We start from the raw sequence: 11072 nt of genomic DNA, 5'->3' as shown, positions 1-11072 counted from the left end.
AAATATGGAAAAAGTCAATAGACAGCAACTTAACTTTAACACTGGCAAAAACGTATACGAAAAATAAACATGAAAATAAGGTTATATGTTTAACATTTCGACAAAAAATGGAATTATTGCAAATTTTATTTTAATGAAACTTGAAAAATTAAGAGTGGAGTATGAATTACCTGAAGATGCAGATAATTGATATGACTGAAAGACTAATTCTTTAAAAATTTAAGAAGATATAAATGTATTTTTTTCTAATGATATTTTTTGAAGTTATGGTAGAAATATGTAAAATAGCTTTGCTCCCATTTCACCACCTTTAAGGCCTTATCAGAATTCACAGATTATCTGCTTTTATACAATATCTTGTGGAATATAATATATTCAACTTGTAATATTATCATGCATTCTCTTTGTTCATTAAGTTCAGTTTCTTTGTTCCAAGTTGACTTCATCTCTTTAGAAGTTTCCAATTATATGATACATATCCAAGTTCATCTGCTCTTTTATATGCTAAATCATTTCTTTTTCTGTGAATATAATGGCACAGGAAGTTCTTTCAGTTGCATTTAAATTTACAAAATTGCTTTGATTTTTAAAATACTGGTTTTACACAAACTCCTTCATCAAAAAAGTAGATAAAAAAACATATTTTGTAATCCTTCTCACATTATTCATTCCCCATTCATCCTTTTTTCTTTAATGAATAAAATCTGTCTTCAATTGAATACCATCTATTTTCATTTTTTGACCCAATTAATAAATTTAAATTATTTTGTTTTTGGAAATTATTTTGGGAAATTATCTTTTCTTCACATTTTTGTAATGGAGACAATGGAAATTGTTTTAAAAAGATATTCTCCAAGTTATTAAATAACCTACTGGACAAATGAATTTGTAGATTATTTGATTCAGGGATTATTATTAACATTATTATTGATTCTAAACTGCAAATAATTTTTGAACTTAACATAATTTTTGAACTTAACATATAACCATTGTAATTACCATAATTTTAAAACAATATCAATTATTCTTCTATATTATTTTTCTACATTTTATTCTATATCATAAAAATTGTATTTTTTTAAATAATTTAGTCAAAATTATTAAAAGGTAATTTATTTATATAAACTATATAAATTTTATAGGTTTTAAGGATTTTCATCATCTTCGATATTTTTTTTTTTATGCAGTACCCCAAAAATTTTCACTACTGACTTGGTATTTATCCACTCATCATTTGAATTACTTAAAACAATATTATTATTGCATTTTTTGAGTTCAAGCAAATGTTTTTCCTTTTGTTAATGGTTTGATTAACTAATATATATTAGTATATTACAATAATGATTGCTTATGAAGCAGATCATTTTTATTTCTTGAATAATTGTTTCAAAATCAAAATGAGAAGAATTAAGCTTCCATAAACTGAAGGAAAAAAAAAATTGAGAAAATGTAACGGTGTTGAATAAAATATGACTTAAATATTATACAAAAATAAGCATTTATTTTACAATGTTAATTGAAAATTCCATCGCACTAGTTTGGAATAAACAAAGATTTCTGTATTAAATTCAAAAATAATGTTTCTCTTTAAATTAAAATCCAAATTGTCTTTAAACGTTTTTACTTCTGTGCATCATAAGAGTGGAAGTTTCAGCATTTTGAGCAAATTTATAAGCATGAGGGAAAATAGTTAAAATATCCAAGATATAAGAAATTTTTAGTACAAGTTTCTTTTAAGTTATTGCATCCGGAGTATAATTATGAAGAATTCATTATATTACCTTTCCAGATTTAGTTTGGCTTCTTTCTATCAAAATTCTGATTTTGATATAAGATTAATAGAGGAATTAAATTCTGGTATGCTGAAATTTTAATATAATATTTAAATATTAATAATAATTAAATATTTTTTTGTATAATATTTAAAATTTATGAAACGAAAAAATTTGGAATAAGAAATATATGCATATAAAAAAACCTTTTTAAATCACATAATATTAATCAGCTAATGCATATATCTTACTTCAACAAAACAAAATTAATTTTTATGAAATGCAAAGTATTGAGAATTCTAATAATTCCTTTGAAGATGTTTTGTCATCATGGTTTCTTAACAGAGAATAAGTTTTATTTTATCAAAAACAAAGCTAAACATATAAACATATATATATATATATATATATATATATATATATTGATAGATAGATAGATAGATGTAATGATATTTTAAACTTTAATTCCAACTTAATTAATTTCCAAGATTTTATCTTAATTTAGCCCATAGTAACTTCATTCTAAAATATTCTTTTATTTCGTGAACCAATTCCACTTTCTCTACTTAATTAATTCAAGAGAAGCTTTATAAAATTGCTGACTCGACTAAACGCCGACACTTTCACACGCTCGGCGTGAAGGGGCAAAAAAAAAAAAAGTCCAGTAAGCACATTTTTTTCTTAAAAGATCCCTGTGTTTCCCTTACACGTGATTGACATGCTTCTGAAATCCCTGTCAGAATCTTATTAGCACTATGAAGAAATATTTTCCCTATCAAAATCTAAGGTTATATAAGGTGAGGGATAATTTATTTCGGCCCTTCTTCCCCACTTCGGCTTTTGTACTGCGCTGTGGCGGACGTGAATTGTCCGCGTCTTTGCTTGTAAATAATTATGCTTTCCCGATGGATTAAAAAGAATTTAAACATGTAAAAAGTCTCTTCACTGTCTTCAAACTGCATTCTGCTTCACATAAAATAATGCTTACATATTAAAGAGAGATTTCGATAGGGATTTTCGTTGCACGCGCGGAGAAGGCAGGGGAAACACAGGGAGATTTTAAAAAAGAATTTTCCTCATCAGCAGTATTTTGCCTCTTCACGCGCAGTGTGGGAAAGTTAGATTTTGGCTGATTCAACAATTTAACAAAGCTTCTCTTGAATTAATTAAGTATATATATATATATATATATATATATATATATATATATATATATATATATATATATATATATATAATATATATATATATATATAATATTAAAACCTAATTTAAATTTAATTGATTTTTTTAATTTTTAACTAAATTTAGCCCATATTAATTTCATTCTAAAATATTCTCTTATTTCCTTATCCCATTCCACTTTTTCTACCTAATTCATTCAGCAGAAGCTTTGTAAAATTGCTGAATCGACTAAAAGCCGAAGCGTCCCCATACTCCGAGTGAAGGGACAGAAAATTGATAGCTAAGCAAATTCTTCTAAGAGATCTCTGTGTTTCCCTTGCCTGGTTCGGTGCATGCAGAGAAAATACCTATCGAAATCTCACTGTACATAAGAACTATGAAGAAATATTTTCCCTTTCAATATGTCATGTTATATAAGATTAGGGATACAATTTTCACTAGCGACTCAATCGCAACGTTTATCCCTATGGGATGGGCGAATCCATCACAAACCCTACTATTCACGTTTGAGTGAGAGAGGCACCAGGGATAAGTGTTGCCTTTTAAATATTGAGTTGTAGCTCAACACTTCTCCCAGTTCGGCTGAATCGTTTTTAGATGAGCTTGAGCACGAGGAAATACGTTGTCATTGGTTTTTATGTGAATGTAGATATCGGTTTTTCTTTTCTTTTTTTGTTAAAAACAAAAAATGCATTGTTATCTAGTGAGTGTGAATAATTAATCTTAAATTTCCCTTAATTAAAATCTATTTTTTGATCGCTATTTCTTTTCTTTGTGAATGATGTTTTTGCAGTTTACAAATTTGTTCTTGTGATGCATTTCATAAATGTAACATATAAAATTGTTAGAAATGTATAGATTTCATTGTGAATGACGAGGTAATGTGATATTCATATTCATATCACAGTATATGATCTGTTTATATTCATATATCTAATATGAAAATAAAACAAATCATTATCCATTCCATGTGTTGCTTTTTATTTGGTCATTATATTATTCTTTTGCCTTGTAGTTTTTTGTAAATGCATGTTAAATTCTTGTAATGTAATTTTTAAATAGCTTAAGGTGATAAACTAATATTAATTCATATCTGTAGTCATATTAAATAGCACATTTTATGAGTAGAAGACATATAACCCAAACTTAATGATCTAAGTCATCCTTATTTTTTAAAAAATGAGCAAAGCAACACTTACATAAATTTAGAGAAATCATTTTTTTAAGTGCTCACTGTAAAAATAACTTGATATCACAATTAATTACTCAGGGAAAATATTTAGATCTTTCTCTTTATTTTCAATTATTCTGTCTTCAATTTATTTCTAACTTAAATGAAGCTGACTAAACAAAGCACAGAAGATAAGCAATCGCATTCATATCATAGTCGTATAACAGACATGCATGTTCAGTAAGTAAGTATAAATTGTAATTTTCATTGTATATCAAGGCAAACCTTTATTCAAGAATCTGTTTTCTTATATGTATTCTGATTTTATTGGGAGTATTTTAAGATTTATTATTTTAATTAATTCAGAATTAATGTTAATGCTAATATATTTACACTACTATATTCCAATATATTGTAATATATTATAAATTAAGTTTTTGATTAAGTTATTTATTGTAATATATTATTATTAAGTTTTTGAATAACATTTTTACAACTGCAAGTTATTTCCCTCATCTAGACAAATAAAACAAACTATTTTTTTACTTAATATATAAATCACAGTAAATGAGCTATAAAAATATGATGAACTTTTTTAATGCATGAAATAAAACTGTATTTCAATTCATCTTTTATTAGTAATTTAAGTTTTTTTTTTGTGACAAATTAAACATTTATAAATTGTAAATATACTTAAAATGTTTTCATTTGATAAAGTTATTTATCAGCCCAATTAGTGTTATTTGAAAATAAGCTGCAGCTGTTAATGATTTAAAATTACAAGAATTGTATTTATAATCAATTTTTTAAAAACATAGAGCTATTTAAATCCAATTTTTTAGTGACAGTTTACACAAGACTACATTCATTTGCATAAAATTATTTAAATGTCATTTCCTGCTAACGTATCGGAAGATATTTTTTTAATACTGTTTTTCTAGCGGTTAAGTCATATTATGAAGAGTTTCATGTCCATATTTGAAAAGCTTTCTAAGTAAGTTTCAATATATATATATATATAAAAAATTATTGAAAGATTAATAATAATGGTTATGATGAATAAAAGTTAAGGATATCCATAATATTGCAGCCTGTTATCGACACTTTGAATATAGGAAAGAAATAAACCTTTACTTTATAAAAATAAAATTACTACATTTTCCAATTAATAATTTAAACAGATATGACATTGATTAAAATAAAATGTTAGACGTTGAACTAATATATTATACAAATATAGAAACCTTGACTGTTCAATATTTTTGTAATTTCAATATATATATATATAAGAACTGCCATTTCACAATTGAATAACATACTTCTTGCAACATAGCTGCTAAATTAATTAATTCTAAACAATTCATAGGAATCGATCAATAAAGCATAGGTTGTTGTGTCAGTTTATCGATAATTAAATCAAATACAGAAAGGCAATAAAGTAAATTTCTTTGTTTGGAGACAACTGGGAACTAATGAACAGAATGGAACTAAATAGCATATACAGACTGTGGAAGACACAGGAAACTAAATTTCACACAAAAAAGTTGACAGTATTATATAATGTATAAATTTAAGAGCACCAAATTGAGCCTTGCGATCCTAATGTTTTGGTTCCAATAGCACCAATATATCTCCATATGTTTTTTGTTTTTTTGTCTTTAATGGAATTTGACTTAATTCTGTTTATTAGTTTTAGTTGTAAATGTCTCTAAATAGGCAATTATTTTATGGTCACCCTATAGTTTTCATTATATAAATTTTTTGAAATGTGATGAAATGAAGCTCTAAGAATTCATATAAGAAAACGAAAAATGGGAGCAAATAAATTATAATTAGGGAAGAATTAATTTTACTTGCTAAAACATGCAGTAGTTATTTTTTTTATTTTAAGGAGAATGAATATAATATCCTGTTAAGTAACAAGCTAATGCTGGATTTTGAAGGAAGCAATAACACTTGGGAAAATAGAAATGTAGCCAAATATCAAGTGCCAAATTCTTATTGGTTTGACAGTGTAATATAATAATTAAATGGCGAACAAATAAATCAACATATGAAATAAAAATTAAAGAAAATAAACAATACATAGTACCGTATTACTTTATAATTTTTAGACTAAACTTTAATAAGTTCACATCATAACTGGATAGTTTAGAGTGATAAAAAATAAAATGAATCAATTGTGAGCTTTATATAACTATAAAATGTAAATAAATGTGTTCATGGTGATTGCAGTTTAATTTCATTGAATCATATTTGCAGTATTTGATAATAAAGTAGTGCTGTCTTCTTTCTCTTGTGAATAATTGCAATATTTATTAATTTGTTTGAAAAATCTTAATTGGTTTCATTTCGTCATAAAAAACAAATAGGCGGAATATATCTATACTACTATTATAAATGTAAAAGTTTGGATGGTAGATGGATGTTTGTTAGTCAATCACGAGGCTGAACGGAATTGGATGAAATTTAGCACAGAAATAGATTATAGTCTGGAATAGGACACAGGCTACTATTTATTCCGATTTATTGAGTGGTTAATTTTTTATTAATTAAAAACTAACTTTCCCGCCAAAAGTCTTCATTTCTCCACCGCCAAATGAGTAGGGCTTCTGTTGTTTTTCTTTCCCACGCTGAAGAGGCAAGGCTCAACATATTTTCGATCGATTATTTCAAATGATTCTGTTCATTTTCTTAGTGTTTGATGCATTTAAAATTAAAAATTGTTAATTAATCGATCTTTCGGATTCATTCTGAAGTACTTTTAAATTAAAATAAAAGAGAATAAAGGAAATAAAAAATTTCTAATCTGCATTGCGTTACGCCAACTGGCGTTGAAAATTCACGCATGCGCAGTGTGTTCTGATTGTTGACAACCGTATTTTCATTTTAATTAAAAGTTTAAAAATTATGTGTATTATACTGTTGTATAATACACATAAACCTGTATAATACACATATCTCAAACTCGATCGATAAATAAAATAGACTTGACTTGATTTTAGAGAAATACGGACTTGATTTTTTATTTTGTTTAATTATATACTTTTAATAAATTTATTTATCGCTTTAAGTACATAGTGTTTTTTAGATTACTTTAAATTTTTTTTATTTGTTATTATTTGATACTTTTTCGAAATGAAAACGCAAATCTAATCTTTCGAAGAGGAGTAATAAACCTGGGGCTATGAAAGTATCTAGAAGACCTGTTTGCAATTTTAGTGAGCACTTGCGGATTGTCAAACCTCCTCCAGCTATGGGATACATACAAGACGCTTTATAAGAAGATATCGTGTTTAGGCTGGATGGCACTCACAATGACCTAATCATTAACGGAGCTTAGGTATTGATTGAGGATAAAATATCTGGGAAATGTCTAGCTGATTTCAGCCTACTCAACCGCAGCGAAGAGGAGAATTATCAAGCGAAGTTGTGAAGGAGCTAAGCTACGACACCGCGGTCTTAGAAGTGCACTTTAATGAAATGACACTATTATTACTCCCCAGGTATTGTCACGTCTACGAAACGATTTTGCATCGAGTAATAGTAGGGAGGAGGGATTATTCTTTCTTGAAGCACCAGCGGGTACGAGTAAGACATGTGTGCTGAATCTCTGCTAGCCCCACAAGGACCACAATATAGCTCTAGCTGTAGTTTCCTTCATGCATTTCTGCGACTTTGTTTAACGGTGGCTGGACTGCACATTCCGTTTTCAAATTGCCGCTTAATTTTGCAAGCGAAGATACCCCAATATGCAACATCACCAAAAACAAAGGCCGAGGAGTTCTTTTGCAGCAGTGCAAGTTAATAATATCGGACGAGTGCACAATGTCACACAAGCATGCATTAGAGGCGTTAAATCACAACCTGCAGGACATCCGTGGCAACCAGGTGCTGATGGGCGGCGTTGTCGTTTGGCGCGCAGGTGATTTTAGACAGACACTGACAGTTATTGAGAGGGCCATACCGGCGGATGAAATAAACACATTTCTCAAGGCGACGCCACTGTGGTCTCGGATTGCAAAGCTCCATCTTTCGAGCAACAGGCGCGTCCAACTGTACACGACCATGAATCAGGTGTCTTTGCAAATAAGATTCTGCATATTGGAGAGGGAGAGGATGCAGATTGGATAATTCTATTTTTTGAAGAATTTTCCTATCCAGTGGCTACAGAAGATGAACTTATCATGCAAGTTTTTTCCAATTTGGAGATTAATATAAATAATGAAGAGTGGTTGTGTGAGAGGGCAGTGCTGTCACCAAATAACGAGTGAGTCAATAAAATAAACAAACAAAAAAATTTAGACATGATACTCTGAAATTCAAAACTATACACATCCATAGAAACTGTGATGGCTAATGACTATAGTACTGCCTACCCCATTGAATTCCTCAACTCCCTAGAGTTAACAGATGTACCTTCGGATAAGCTGGCGTTCCAGCTCTTCTGATGCGAAATCTTGATGCAACGGCACTAGGCTTCGTATCACAGAACTTGGCAGTAATATTATAAAAGCTACCATTATTATAGGAGCAGCTAAAGGGGACAACGTTTTAATTCCTGCATATCTGTTATTCCAAACATCTTGCCATTTTCTTTCAAGAAGATGCAATTTCCCTTAAAATTGGCTTTTACAATGACGATCAGCAAATTCCAGGGTCAAACCAGGGCTTAATTATGGTATTAGAATAAAAATAAATGTTGGCATTATGGTATTAGAATAAAAATAAATGTTGAAATTTTCCCTTAGACCTTTCTTAATCAGTTACAAGTTTCTTGATTATATCATATCAGACTTCGCTTTCAACAACACTATAATGATAAGGTTTGATAACATTTTACATTTTGATCAGACTGTCAGTTTTCATACGTACACATCAAAATTTCCACGCGAACGAAGTCGCGGGTAATAGCAAGTATATATACTATATTCCTTATTAAGAGAACAGATTTTACTTAATTTGTCATAGTGCAGCATATTTACGAAATGCATAACCTGAAACATCCAAATTGCCAGAAAACAAAAATATCACTGATTAAAGGATGTTACAGCTTCACGCCGATAGATGGCGTATCTGTCGAGTACAAAGTTCCTGTTAATTCCTTTTTTGTATCAGAATGTAGAGTGTGTAAGAACGATTCTGTGAGAGAGACGAGGCATCCAACTGTGAGAGGTGTCCTAATCTGTAACAGTCTACATGAAGTGGCACAAAAAATGTGTCCGAAAATAAAATGGTGTTCACCAGAAAGAAATGAGTAATTATTTGTAGAGAATTCCAAAGGAAATTCACAATAAAAAAGAAAAGTACAAAACAAAACTAAGTGTAATATAATGAATTTATTTCTTACTGAAATTTATCAGAGAAATATGATAAGGAATTTATTTCTTACTAAAATTTATCAGAGAAATGTATCATAAGTATCATTGATATTTAATATGTTTATCTGTACATTAATGAAATAAATTTCTTGATATCAACAATATATTCTTGCATGATTATTTGCAGAAGATTTAATACATTGTTTAATTTATATTTAAACAATAGTATAAATATAAGAATTAAGGTATCAATAATAGGTAATGAATCAAAGAATATTTATTCAGTTTTTAATTATATTCAACTAAAAATTGTTGCATGATTATTAAAAAAAAATTGTTTAAAGGCATCTGTGTATTAGCAGGCATATAAAAATTAAGCATAATTTAATTACAGTTACTGAATTGATAATTCTACTGAGTGAAAAAAATTTTCTTTCCAAATAAATGAATATTTCTTTTAATTCGGGAACCAGTTTAATATAGAAATAACTAAAAAAAATTTATGCAAGTAATATATTAAATGAGTTTTTTTATTCTGTTTTATGGATTACATAATACAAAGATATTTACATAAATACTATTGATGACTTACAGCTCTACGCATTATTTGGTTAAATGCTGCATACCGTATTTCGGCTCAAGTATTAAAATTATACCAATTAATCTAATGAATCTGCAGAACTATATCTTTCAAGAATTGAGAACTTGGTGTTAGCTTATGATAGTTAATAGATATATTTAAGAAACTTTAATAATAATGACATTCTATAAAATGTCTATAGCAAACAACTTTTTTTATTATCATTATGAATATAGCATAAGAAATAAAATACTTTTTAAACTTATTTACTTACAAATCTTCATTTTTTCAAGGATTTTTTTTTATTTGATAGCAATTTAATTTTGTTATTGGTTTATTGTATCTAATTATTATAAAAATTTAGCTCTGCAGCTTCATTAGAAACAAAATATTTTGGAAAAGTATATAATATATTTCGGCATTTCATAAACTTAATTTGTGGTATTTGATTTTTTGAGGCAGAATAAACTTATGTAATAAAATATATTTTAAAAAAATACAATGAAAATAGTTATTTCCATTTTCTTATTAGTATTGTTACGAAATTTCCGGGTTCGTTTGGATAGTGGAAGTTATATGGTGTGGAGAACGCTCAATCAGCAGGCGGCAGTAGAAAAAAAACAACAACGACGTTTATTTACACGAAGACACACAGGACAGCACAAAGACGACAACTATATACAGCATAGAGAAGACAATTATCTTCAGCAGCGAGACGTGCACACAGCAGCACACAAGACTCTACTACAGATAGTAGCGCACAGCTTAGTTCAGCACTAGCTTGATTCCGTCGCTGCTCTGCTAATTTCTGGAAGGCCAGTTCTTTACCGTCGATTCCGACTACTCTCCACCGTCGATTCCGACCACTCTTCACCGTCGATCCCGACTACTCTACTCTGTCGCTTCCGACTACTCTTCTCTGTCTCTTCCGACTACTCTGCTCTGCCAGCTGCGGCTGCCTCCTTTTATAGGTCTTTGTCGATGCCGAGTATCTCACACAGTCTCCTGCAAACAGCCGAATCGGAGTTTCTTCCTTGATCAGA

Source organism: Argiope bruennichi, chromosome 7 (genome assembly GCF_947563725.1).
Source record: "Argiope bruennichi chromosome 7, qqArgBrue1.1, whole genome shotgun sequence".
In the NCBI taxonomy this organism is placed as follows: Eukaryota; Metazoa; Arthropoda; class Arachnida; order Araneae; family Araneidae; genus Argiope; species Argiope bruennichi.
The sequence above is the reverse complement of the archived record's forward strand: the minus strand, read 5'-3'. Positions refer to the sequence as shown.